The sequence below is a fragment of the Panthera tigris genome, chromosome B4 (assembly GCF_018350195.1).
Source record: "Panthera tigris isolate Pti1 chromosome B4, P.tigris_Pti1_mat1.1, whole genome shotgun sequence".
Taxonomy (NCBI): Eukaryota; Metazoa; Chordata; class Mammalia; order Carnivora; family Felidae; genus Panthera; species Panthera tigris.
In genome coordinates, this window is record NC_056666.1 from 100,197,093 (window position 1) to 100,211,174 (window position 14,082).

Consider the following 14,082-nt stretch of genomic DNA (forward strand, 5'->3'; position numbering starts at 1 on the left):
CCAGGATTAAGAACCAAAACTAAAGGCATACAAAAAGGGAAGAAGGGTGAGTATTCCATCTGGGGAAACAAAAGTCAAGGGAACAAGGCCAGACTTGGTAACATTATCTACAGATTGCAGGGACAACTAAAGAATATTAGCAACTGTCACAAATTTAAGGCTAAGCTTTGTATATGTTATTTCTGGGAAGGACTTATAGCGATTAATTGGGCTCTTCAGCTACTAGTAAACCCTCTGTCTTTTAGGAATTCAACGGTCATTGCTTTTCTGAAAGAAGTGTTTCCAGTATTTTCCATTGATTTGATGATTGAATCTGATCATTTTCTAGAAAGGTTCAAGCATGCTTTCCCGTGATTTTCTAGTCCTTTTCGGGTGAAAGTTTCACTACTTCTCCTCTGAGCCTTTTCTCAGAGCCTGGAGCCTTTTCTGTCTTGTCTTCCCTTGATACCTTGCCCCATCCCTTTTAATGTGGGCATCCTTTAAGATTTCCTGTCTTCAAGTTAATCTTCCTCCTTACATTCCTGAATGTATGCTTTAATTTTAGCTTCCTTCTCTTTATTCTGTAGTGAATCTCTCATGATAGGGAGTCTCATCTGCTTGGATTCTGGATTGCAAATCAAATTTAAACTGGTGATTATGGAATTCTTTCTTGGGCTTGAAAAATCTCTCTTAGTATTCATCAATCTTGTCATCTCCTTTTACGTCTTTACCTTTTACATTTTCTTTTAAATGTTTATTCTGAGAGAGAGAGAGCATGAGAAGGGGAGGGGCAGAGAAAGAGACAGGGAGGGAGAAGATTTCAAACCGTTTTCATGCTCAGAGCAGAGCCCAACGCGGGACTAGACCTCAGGAACTGTGAGATCACGACCTGAGCTGAAATCAAGAGTCAGACACTTAACTGACTGAGCCACCCAGGTGCCTCTACCTCTTTACCTTTTGAACTTCTTAACTTTTTACTTTTTTAACTCTGCACTTTAGATCCTGATCTGCAAAATGGAGACAGTTGTACTGTCTTCCTGGCAAGGTAGTTGGGAGGGTTATGGAAAGTATTAGGTATAGAGCACCCTCTACATTGGTGGTCGCTTAGCAAGTACTCTGTAAATATTAGTTATCCCTGGCTTCTATTGACACTTCCTTTTTTCTCCAAGTTTATTAGCTTTTCTAAATAAATTAGCAAAAGTACAATGAACGGGAGCTGGACCTAAAAGTGTGCAAGTGGGTGCACATACACACACACACACACATATACATACACACATATATCTTGATTTGGGTGGCGGTTACCCAGGCATGTACATAAGCCAAAGTTACTGAGCTTTATATTCAAGACTTAATGCATTTTCTAGATGTAATTATACCTCAGTAAATTACTTAGGATAAAAAGTGTAATTGGAAGTAGAATAGCAAAGTGGCTCATGTTGTGGGTTCTGGAACTGGGTTTAGGTTCAAATCTTGGCTTCGGTACTAATTGTGTGATTTGAGGCAAGGAATTGGCCTCTGTATTTCAGTTTCTTCTTTAGTTAAATTTTGATAAAAATACCTGTCTGATAGGCTTGCTGTAAACATTAAAGGGGGTAATTTAAAGTAGTGCTTGGCACATCTTACATAGTACAGAAATGTTAGCTTTTAATTTTTTTAATATATTTTCTTAAAACAAGGGCATTACATATTTCTAAATATGTATCTTGTTCTGTGTAATCCCATATCTTAGCATCTTTTTTTAATGTAGAGAATAAGGTTTTATACTGTTTTGTTACCTCTGTGTATGTTCACCAGTGAAGCATGAAGCTACATTTACTAAGAGCAAACTCAGCATTCATTGACTCAGTGGATATTGACAATTAAGGTCGTACCAGATTAAAAAAGAAAACAGTTTTTATTGGAAAAACTGATTAAATTGGGTGTTTCTAGCTAGTAGTAAAAATTGTATCTTAGTGATTTAAGCCAAATCCACCCAAAGCATAACTACTCCTTTAGCAGCAAATTTAAAAATGATACAAAAATAAGTTTGTGAGAAGTAAACAGATTTTATTTTAACCTCAACTATTCTACTCAACCTTTCAGATCCCAGAAAATTACAGTAATAATAAATTGGAATAATGTCAGATGATGGAAAATTCAAATCCACACGGATAATTGTCTCTCTTAAGTAGTGAGTGGCTATGGTTCTGGAGCTTTAAACATTGAGTCTAAAAGACAAATGTCCTAGCGTTTTATAATGATTCACACAGTGACTTTTTTCACTATAATTTTAAATTGTTTAATCAAATCTTAATACAAAGTGTAAAAGCTGTTTGAGTCATTTGTATGAATTAGAATAATGTCATCAATGCCTGAAAAGAAAATTTATATTAATTTAAGTTGATAATAACCATATTATCAATTAATAACATTATCTATTTTTTCAGTTATACAATCAAGAAAAAGATGCCACTTTATTTCTAGTTTTGGGTTGGGAACTTATAAATACCTTTTATTATTGCCTACCAATTATTTTCAGTTCCTATTCTTGGTAGATTTTACATGTCTTTCTAAAACTTCCACAATGTAGTTATTATCTCTATGTAGACATGAGAAAACTAACATAGCACTCAGTTTAATGCTTAAATATGTTTATTGGATCTGTGGACATTTTCCTCTTTAATGTAACATTTCTAATATGTAGAAAACTGGTACAAAGTATCTGAATAAAGACTAAGAAAATATCCATTTAGAAAGCGATAAGATGATATATAACAGAATAAAGACCATCAAAGAAGTCAAAAAACACATTATTGGTTGGAAGAAACCTGATTTTGCCAAAAAAAAATCTATGGGAAAATGTATATGCTATATATTGGGCTAGGGGGTTGCTCTTTTATAAGTTAACTTTGAAAGGGTATGTTAAATAATTCATTTTGGAAAAAAAAAACAGGATAACAATGGAATTAGAACTCATCATACATTAATAAAGGCATATTTCCAGCTAAAGAAAGTATTTCACCTGTCATAATATACTGCTAAATCCCATTCTCAGGTTAAGACCTGGATACTATAGTACTATAGTACTGGATGCATTCACAGGGAACATTTTCTAAAAGAATAAATGAAAGGGTAAGAGGTCTTGAATGGTCTTCAGTGGAGAGAAGCTGCCGTGATTACCCTGAAAAAGAGAAGGCTAGCCAGTAGACTACAGAAGGCAGAAGTAGAACACATGAGTGAATAATGCTTGGAGGTGAATTTCGGCTCCTGGAAGAGAAGCCTCAGCTCTTTTTGGCACTCTCCAACCATGATGCAAGCTTGTGTGCAAAGAAGTGAACTCCCAAATGCTGTGAATACTTTAGCGGGGTGAGGCCGTGTCAGGGATGTGAGGATCGAGGTTGGGAGAAAAGGGCCAGAGGAATCCTGAGCAACTTTCTGGCCCTTGGTTTTTCAGATAAAAAGAAGTGCCTGGAAGTTTGCCAGGTGGATTGTGTGTTATTAGATTAAGAGAGTCCAATATCAAAAAAAAAAAAGATAGTTTATGGGGAGGGGTGCCTGGGTGACTCATTAGGTTAAACATCTGGCTTTTGACTTTGCCTCAGGTTATGATGTAATGATTCATGGGGTCTAGCCCTTCATGGGACTCTATGAGGAGTCTGCTTGGGATTCTCCCTTTCCCCCTCGAACTCATGCACTCTGTCTCTCTCTCCCAAATTAAATAAATAAACTTAAAAAATAGTTTATGGGAAAAGTATTCCTTAAAATGTCATTCCTCACTGGCTATAAAGATTGGAACTAATATTTGTTGATTTTAGAAATAATGTTAACAGGGCTCCTGGGTGGCTCAATTGGTTAAGCGTCCAACTTTGGCTCAGGTTCTTGATCTTGCCATTCATGGGTTCAAGCCCTGTGTCAGGCTCTGTGCTGACAGCTCAGATCCTGAAGCCTGCTTCAGATTCTCTGTCTCCCTCTCTCTCTGCCCTTTCCTCTCTTTCTCTCTGCCCCTCCCTCACTTGTGCTCTGTCTCTCTCTTTCTCTCCAAAAATCAATAAATGTTTAAAAAGTTTAAGAAAAGAAATAACGTTAACAAAATAAAATTGGCAGACATAGAGAGAATAAAAAGAAAAAAATGGAGAAATGAAACGAAACAGAAAATATATAAAGTATGATACACTTAGCAGTTTTTAATTTTTTTGCTCACCTATATCAACTTATTCATTACTTTTCATTGTTATAAATACAATCTGAAGTTTTGGACTTAGGTTGTTACAGCTATTAATTTTTACATTATATATATATATATATATTTTATACATATGTACTTTTAACTTTTTGTACTGTTTTCAGTTTTGTTTTTACCATGCCTACTACATTTAGACAACTTTTACTTATTTTTATTCTCATTGCTAACATTTCTTTCTTGTTCAAGATCTGTTACATTTGAATCGTTATTCACTCACCTAAGTAAGGTACATGTTCTAATAGTTTGATAAATAGTTTGAATTACTGAAAATGTCTTTATCTTACCTTTATATATGAATAAAAATGTGGTTAAATAGAAAATTATTGGTTGGTTATTAAAATTGTAGACACTGGGGCATCTGGGTGGCTTGGTTAAATGTCCAACCCCCATCCCTGCTTGCACATGCGTGTGCTCTCTCTCTCTGTCTCTGTCTCTCTCTGTCTCTCTCTCTGTCTCTCTCTCTCTCTCTCTCTCACACACACACATACACACACACACACAAATTGTTGGCATTGCTGAATTTTATTTAGGAATTTTGTTTTGCAGATGAGTATGATGGCAAATTAAGGTCTGTCTTTCTTCATTGATAATTTTTTATGACTTCATGCTTTTTGACATTAATTGATCTTTATACAATAGAAAATATAAAAAGTGGCTATAAGCTCTTATTTAATTAATTTGAATTCCTTTGTTAAGAACATGGTGATCTCTTGATTTTCTTATACAGCCTCACAAAATTTGCCTTAAAAATTACCATTTATTCTTCAATAAATATTGAGGATCTAATTGCTTATTTTTATTGTTTCCTCACTCATTACACCTAAAAATCTTTGATTAGTGACCTGCCTGTGCATCCTTTATAGAAATTGTCTTCCAGCTGTTTTTGTTTGTTTGTGTTTTAGAAATAGAGAATAATTATTAGGAATGCAAACAACTTAGAACAAAGGATTTTTTAAAGAGGTAAATGAAACTATTTATTTACACTTTTTGATTTTAAGACCTGCTATAAAGCTCCTGTTATTAAAATGGTGTGGTGTGGATGAAAGCACAGATATATACATCAGTGGAAGGGAATAGAGCATATAGAAACAGACCCACACATGGTGAATTGATTTTTGACAAATATGCTGAGGCAGTTGATGGGATAAGGAAAGGTTTTCAACAAATGTTTCTCTAACAATTGTACAGTCTTTTGTTTTGTTTTGCTTTGCTTTGCTTATAGAGAACCTAGTCTTCCCAAGCTGAAAACCCTGGTATCTCTCTCTCAAAAATGCCTGTCTTGTCCTGGTTTTCAAAATCTTAGGTTTCTGCAAAAGGGGCTATAGAAGTGAGTGCGAATCCTCATGTATAGCAAAAGGACTTCTCTATTTAATAAGTGGAAGCATATACAGGACACTGAGTCTTTCTCCTGAGTCTATTTGCAGGGAGCTTGTAAACAGTGGAGCTTCCTAGGATTCTATATATCTCTTTGTTATGCTCAGATTTTCATTGTGGTGTGGGATTTTTTTGTTTGTTTTTGTTCTTTTTTCCCCAAGTGTTTTTAATGGTATATTTACTGATTTAAAAAAAAAGTAGGGGGGAAGGTATGTCACAAAATGAATAATAATGTTTGAAATATTTAAATATTTATTATCAGAAATCATAATGGATTTTTGAAGATAATGAACTTAAAAGAGTGCAGTGGTTCTAAAATAAGTCCTCAGAATGTCCTTTGATGCTAGATAATTTCATCTGTCTATGTGTGATTTGCATTTCAAGGGGTGAACAGTAACTATATCTCTGCATCTTGTTTTGGACAATGAGGTGTTAAATAAGTGTGATGAGGAGCTCTCTAGTATAACCATATTTTATTTAAAAAAACTAGCAGTCTAGGACTAAGGTATTGTCTTTTGTTTAAAAACAAGTGTTGCAGTAATTTTTCTGATTTTCATATCATTGGAATTTATCAAACAAATTACTAATTAAAACAACCACTTTATTAATGGTAAGTATTGTATCATCCATTCTTCATGAAACTGAGGCTATCTTCTGCCCTCTTATTATCCCAGTAGGAGTTTGGACCACTTAGCCAGGTGGAAATCATTGGTTCTTTTGAAAGCTGGAAATATATGAGTTAGTTGGATGGGTGAGAAAGACATGATGATAAAGGAGCAAAGTACAGTTGATGGAACAAATTGCCTAGAAGACTGGGGTTAAGCCCAGGAGCATAGATAAAATATATTTCCTTGGAAAGGAGCTGAATGAAAGGATGTGTGCAGATGAAGCCAGCTCTATCTTCAAGTGGGGAGAAAGGAGCTTTCAAGGTGTTATCTACAGAAGTCATGATCTAAATCAAGAAGGAGAGTTGTATGCTTAGTAAATAATCCTTGAATGAGTTGAGGGCACCTAGGGAGGAGAAGACTGAGAAGATTTGAGGATATAGGAAAGTTTGGGCTCAACTATGGAGGAGAATGCAATCAAGACTCCATTAGGACTGAATCAAAGGCTTGCTGAGTAATCATGAGGTCTATGTGGAGTTACATGCATATTCTAAGTCAAACAGGATAGCATTGTACCTTTCTGGTAGTCCTTGATATAGAAGAACAAAACATAAATAAATAAACTTCTAAAATAAATGGGACCTTGATGAACTCTCAAGGAATATGAGAACACGGATCTATATGGGAAAATGAATTAGAGATCAAGACAGCCCTACTCTGAAAACTTAGACTAGACATCCATGCAGACCCCACAATATTAGCTAAAGACCTAAGGTCAAAATATAGGAACATACCCTAGGATCCATTAGTAAAGAGCAATAGCCTGATTCCCAATTGGAAGCTGATAATAACAGTAAAATAGCAATTAAAAGAAAACCTATTGCTGTAGTACAGCTTCTACTATTACTCTTTGTTGAGATCTACTCTGTACATTTTACCTACATCACGGGTTGATGAACATTTTCTTATAGGACTAGGTAGCATATATTTTTGGCTTTGTGGGCCATATTTTCTATCGCAACTGCTCAGATCTACCATCAGAGCATGAACACAACTTTAGTCAATATGTAAATGCATTTACATGAAAACTGCAGGAGGTTGCCCAGAAACACCAGGAGAGCCCCATTAGAAATCAATGCAAAGACATTTCCGTATAAGCTGTGATGTAAATCCTTGTAAAAATACAGTTCCTAGCCTATGTTTTTTTCAGTCTGTGTACAGGTATGTATACTACTGTGTGAGTGTGTGTGTGTGTGTGTGTGTGTGTGTACATTATATTACATACCTAATACTGTTTCAGGCCTTACGAGAAATACATAGAAATAAAGGGAATGATTTGTCTTCCAAGATATGTCAATCTATTTGGAGAAGGAGTTGGAGAGAAGAAGATTGGGGAAATAGAAAGAATTATAAGATATCAGATAGTTGGACAATGAGTTATTGCTAAAAAATGTGACTAATGACTTTGAGTGCAAAGTGCGTATATACCAAACAGGAAGAAGATTTCTCTGTTTTTGGACTTAAAGTTTAAGACAGTAGCCAACTGGGAACTCTTTTTCTCACATGCAGCATTTCAGTTACTCTTGTGCTTTGGAAAGATGAAATGATGACTCATTTTTCCAGGATTATTATTTCTACTGCTTAGTTCTGCGAAATGCCGTATAGTCTGAATTGTTATTAAAGTTTGGAAAAATCTAAAAATTAAATAGACACTTTTCAGACTCATTTGCACTTTGACACCCAAAACATTTGATGCCTTGAAAGTAGTGTCTTGCTATATATTGTAGACTCTTTTATTCTTTTTTTTAAAGTAAAAATTTATTGAATTATGAGATGCATTTATGTGACAATACATTAAGTCTGTTGATTACATTCTGTCAAGTTTTGCCTAAGAAAAATAAAGATGGTAGATAAAATCTATGTAGTGTTTGTCGGATTAAAAGAAAAATCATTCTTGTTGGGATGAACGCTGGGTGTCATATGTTAGGGATGAATCACTGGGTTCTACTCCTGAGGGCAAGACTACACTGTATGTTAACTAAGTCGAGAATCAATAAAATTTAAAAAGTTGAAAAAAAAAGGAGCATGTAAAAAATAAATGACAGTATTATAAATTTTCCAGTGCTATCACTTCTTACTAGTGATTCTTCAGTCAAATACAATCTGTGATTCTTTTTTTTTTTCAATATATGAAATTTATTGTCAAATTGGTTTCCATACAACACCCAGTGCTCATCCCAAAAGGTGCCCTCCTGAATACCCATCTCCCACCCTCCTCTCCCTCCCACCCCCCATCAACCCTCAGTTTGTTCTCAGTTTTTAACAGTCTCCTATGCTTTAGGACCTTATGAAGATAAAAAGCTTCTGCACAGCAAAGGAAACAACCAACAAAACTAATAAGGCAACCAACGGAATGGGAAAAGATATTTGCAAATGACATATCAGACAAAAGGCTAGTATCCAAAATCTATAAAGAGCTCACCAAACTCCACACCCGGAAAACAAATAACCCAGTGAAGAAATGGGCAGAAAACATGAATAGACACTTCTCTAAAGAAGACATCCGGATGGCCAACAGGCACATGAAAAGATGTTCAACGTCGCTCCTTATCAGGGAAATACAAATCTGTGATTCTTAATGGAAAATTACAGCATCAAACATTCAGTGTCATGGTGGTGTCTCCACAAAGCTGCCTGAGCAATCTGGTTGTCACAATCAATACACACGTTCCATCTCCATTTGTGTTTTCCTTTATTCATTGTCAGATCCAAGATTTCCATTGTTATAGATGACAAAAAAATTATATATCAAGATTGTGGGTAAGATTCAAATTGGCCTTATAAGTTGATGCATGGGTGGCTCAGTCAGTTAAGAGTCCGATTTAGGCTCAGGTCATGATCTCATGGTTTGTGGGTTCAAGCCCTGCATCTGGTTCTGTGCTCACAGCACAGAGCCTGGCGGCTGCTTGAGACTCTGTGTCTCCCTCTCTCTCTATGCCACTCCCCCACTCTTGCTCTGTCTCTCAAAAATAAGTAATAAACGTTAAAGACAAAAACAAACAAACAAAAATTGACCTTGTAAGTTGAGATAATTGTGATATTAAGCGTTTGCTAGAAACCATCCCACGTTGTTTACAACAAATTCTACGTTACAAAGTGAAATGGGAAAGATTCTCCCACTACAGTCTTACTCAGAACTCTTGAAAAGAAATGTTATTATTTAATGATGATAGGCATGATGAAGGAAAACTTGATGTGAACTCCATTTCTAAAGAGTGATTCTCATCAGACTGTGCTGATGGACATCAGATGAACAGAGAAGGAATATAAAGGGAACGTTACATTTCTAACAGTTCTGTTATTTTGAGGGATATCTAAACATCAGACTGTGAAGGCTTCACCCTGAGACTGGGTTTAACATTCATTTTTTTAAAATCTATTAAAACTTAGATAAAGGCATAAAAGATATTTAATCAGCTTCTGCAGATGATAGAAATATAGAAGGGAGCATTGATATGATGGGTGAGAAAATCAGGGCACAAAGTCAACAGCTTAAGTTGACAGACTGCATCAAATTATGGGATTAAATTTAAACATAAATATTTATTTTAAAAATCAATTTGGGCAGTTTTAAGATGGTACAGGCAGAGCTTTCTAGCAAATGATGCTTTTTAAAAAGGTTAAGCTGGGGCTTTTTTATATGACCAGAATGTTCACACGAGTCACTAGTGTGAAGCTGCTGCTAAAAGTAAAAACCTTAGACACAATAGAAACATGGGAAAGATCAGAAGAGGTTATGGACACACTGCACTGGATGATATTCAGGCTGCATCCAGAAGGTTGTACTGTTGTCTGTTTGCCACATTTTAAGAGAGTCCTCAGTAAACAGTTAGTCAAAAGGAGGCTGACCAGTTCTTTTCAAATATACAAATTACTAGTGGAACAGATGCTGGAATATTTTCTTTCAAATAAAAGCTCCAAGAAGCCAACTTGATTCTCCCAAAAGTCATGGGCCCCTGCCAATTGAGAGATAACAGTAAATTGGATTCTTTGGTTTGGTGAAGATTAAATGGAATAGCTTCTGTTTTCCCCTTAAAAGTCAAAGATGCCATGATTGTTTTAATACAGGTGAAAATTTTGAGAACGCAAAAAGAAAGATGGCCCTGGCTTACGTAGTGAGATGAGTATGACTGGGGCTCTCATTTTTAGTGAGATTTCTGGGTGTACTAAGTAAAGCGGGTTGTGTGGACCTCAGGTCTCCAGTTAAAGACCGGAATGGCCTTCACTAATTGTGATACACAGTGACAAATGATAGACTAGACTATCGCAAGGTATACCATTAGCATTAAAAAGGGGTCAGAAATACTTTCACATGGATTTTATCACAAATCAGGTAAACAAAAAAGGTAAAACAAAAGCTCACAAGAAATGATAGTATATCCACTTTGAAGGTTTTTGAAAACTAACAGGCATGCAGTTTTTTACTTTATAGTTCACTTAGAATTGAAAACGAAGCTGCCGCTGGCTACATGAACGCCCTTCTAATTTGCTTAGTGATTGCTACAATCTCAAAACTAATTGTAAGAATTGTCTGGAATTCTCTTTTTTATTTTAGGGGTGATGGGCTAAAGAGTTCTGTTGTTTGTAACTTCCCAAAGAGACAGTAAATCTTAGTTTGAGCAAGTTGATTGTGTTATTTCTTTAGAATCTATTAAGCATATGAAAGTTGAGTTTGGTGTGGGGGGAGGGGAAAGTAAACATGGGACGCTTGACAACAAAGATGACTAATGTCTTACGCCCTTATAAGCCTCCCGACTTCAAAAATACCAGTCTTGTAGAGAGCTGTCTTTGAAAGGATTCTTTTTCCCCCCCTCTCAAATCCAAATCCACCCCAACCAGACACACACACAGATATATGCATACTTTACTTCCATAATCTAGAAATGCTATAAGAAGCTGTGAATACGTGTTATATTATTAAATCGCACAGTACAAATAACACATTGTTCATGTTTTATTTTTCCTTTCACAACTGAGTTTATAGTCAGTCGTTCTGTGACATTAACACGTTGCAGTTATTCTTAGTTTGTTATTAAAGAAAATCTTGGAAATATTAGATATCTTCAGGGAAGTTTTTTTAAAAAACATATTACCAGATGGGTGGACATTTATCCTTTCCAAGAATATAAAATTTGTGACTCATTTTTATCTTTGGTTTTCCACTGTAAAGAATGGGTGTCAGCTTCCTATGTAATTTTGATTTGTTTATCCAGCAGTTTTGTTTGTCCATGCAGTCTTCTGTGTGCCAATTGTGGTCAATATTTGGTTTCCATAAAAGGTATGAGTTTTCTTTGAGGCTATCTTTCCTTGCCATTGCCAAACCCACAACTGATGCACCATTACTTTGACTTTTGTTCTTAATTTAAACTTGGCATAGACCCTCTCTTTGGTGTAAAACATGAAACAAACTCCATTTTGACATGGAATCTGGGGAGGAAACTATTTGCTTGACATTCTCTAAAGGAATAGATAGACAGGATGTTTGTGTTGCTCTTACAGGAACAGAACTGCTACCTGAATGTGCTGTTGTGCACAAATTCAAGGGTTGGCACTGCTATTGAAGAAAAAAGAAATCTAGGCAAGAGTCCATTTTCCTTAGTGTTTAGGTAAAAGCAGATAAATGCAAAATGTCTCAGTTTAGTGGAATGCACAACAATGCGGGAAAGACACTAAGTGCCCTTAAGTCCAATGCCTTTCCATGCTGCAATCCCACAAGACTGAGTCAGTATTGTATAGGATTCAGATACAGACGGCTTGAGTTTGAATCCTGGTTCTACCACTTCTGTGCCTAGACAAGTTGTTTCACCTCCTTGAGTCTTTGTTGTGTGAACTCTAAAATGAGGTATCAAAAGTTTCGACTTCATGGAACTTTTGTAAGGATTACATAAATTAAGTGACCTAGCACAGTGCTTGGCACAGAATATCATCTTCCTCCTCTTCATTTCTCAAAACTGAATGTGTGAGCTACATTCCGTTTTGACAAGACTTGGGATTAAGGTCTTTAGAGAGCTAACTTTGGCTTTTCTGGCTTCATTACCACCCTGCTCTAACTTCCTAACTCATTGACACAGTCTTCTACTTCTTCTATAGCAAACTGAATGATGACCTTGTAGCTTCAGAGTGCTAACACACCTCTAAGATGTAAAGCTTTGAATTACATTTTAGGAATAAGTTAGGTTTGGTAAGCTCAGTTCATCCATATTTTGGAAATTTTTAAAACTATCTTTAAGAGCTATGGTGAAGCTAGAAATTGAAAACACATAGAAATAGTAAAAAACGAATTGCTGTCAACCTTTACCTGTCAAATCAATCCATTTATTCATATTTATTGAGTGTCTAGAACTTACGGGGTGGAAAAAACTACTTATCATTTTCATGAGCTCCCTGCCTTGTACATTGTAGGCACCTAATAAAATTTGTTTTCAACTGAAGTTTATGACCAAGGTTTTCACAGTAAAGGTTCCTTTTAAAATATTCTCTAAATCTCTTCTTTGTAAAGTAGATAACCAGTCAGAAGTGGAGAAGTAGCAATTGCTGAGCTTAGCAGTAGCCAAAAGCAAACTTCATCCCTAAGTCTAATGACAGCTTCTTGGATGCAGCTCATGTGTGTTTCTTCTCTCTCTTTTTAAAGACAATCCCTAGGTCTGGATCTACTGCTGATTCTGCAGTTTTTACTGGTTAGGTCATATTGAGAATGATGATAGCATTAAAAATGAAGTGTTGCATTCTTTTTTATCCTTTACCACAGTTTAGTAAAGGGAGAGAAAAGGGGGAGATCTATTGGCATTGTTCTACAACACCAGACTCATAGCTTTTTAAGAAAAGGCACCAAAGTTGTATGCACTACATAAAAAATTCTTGTCTAAAGCAAAATTGCTTTACAGATGGGGTGCCTGGCTGGCTCAGGGGGTAGAGCATGTGACTCTTGACCTCACGGTCATGAGTTGAAGCCCCACATTGGGTGTGGAGCCTACTTAAAAGAACTGTTTTGCAGATGAAGATAGTTAGTGATTACTAAGCTAATAATGCATTGAATTATATTTAAAGAAGAATTGAGTAAAATATGTTTTGCCATTCTACTCATGGATCACTAACCAGGATGTAAATTTCTACACATTGATCAGACTGCCATATTTAGTGCAATTAAATTTCACATAAGTAACTCTGATTTTGAGTGTGTGTGTGTGTGTGTGTGTGTGTGTGTGTAAAAGAATTAGGCTAGGTACACTTGAGTTTGTTTCAGAAACAATGATTTTAGGTTTATCACTGAAATTATTTAATAAATACTTCTGAATGAGCTTCTCCAAAGGCATCTCATAGACATCTTATCGGCATCTCCTCCTTCAGTATCACCAAAACTTTCTGTCAATTTTATTCATTTCAAGCTCCTATTTTAGCCATTTACTAAAGGTTCTTCACTGTCCTCAAGTAGATGTTGACATAGCATTAGTCTACAAAGCCCACAGTCTACATGGAACCAGTATCAAAGAAATAAATTGAATTATCCATTGGCCTACTTCCCCATTTATGCTCACATGGGAAAGGGATAACAATATTATGTGAAAGTCCTTTTAAAGCTATACCCCAGTACAAGCTATGGCTGTTATCGTTTTCCCACATTGGATTACTATGATGACCTTCACTGCTCCTAAAGAACTACTTTACCTAGTCTTTCTTTTTCATGGTCTCAATTCATAGCACATAATTGTAGCTCTCGATTTTTTTATAGTCTGGACTTTGAGGTTAATTAAGTATCTAATTCTTATCCACTAAAACTTGGACAGCTACAGAAACAGGTTTCTTAATCATAATTTCTGGTTTCTTGCTGCTGCTAAAAGA

At 35.7% G+C, this 14,082-nt stretch overlaps 1 protein-coding gene across 1 annotated transcript in view; it reads left to right on the forward strand.

The window, feature by feature from the left end:
• NAV3 (neuron navigator 3) overlaps positions 1 to 14,082 on the forward strand; it is a 588,388-nt gene that overhangs the window by 156,186 nt on the left and 418,120 nt on the right. The gene's annotated exons all lie outside the window — the stretch shown is intronic.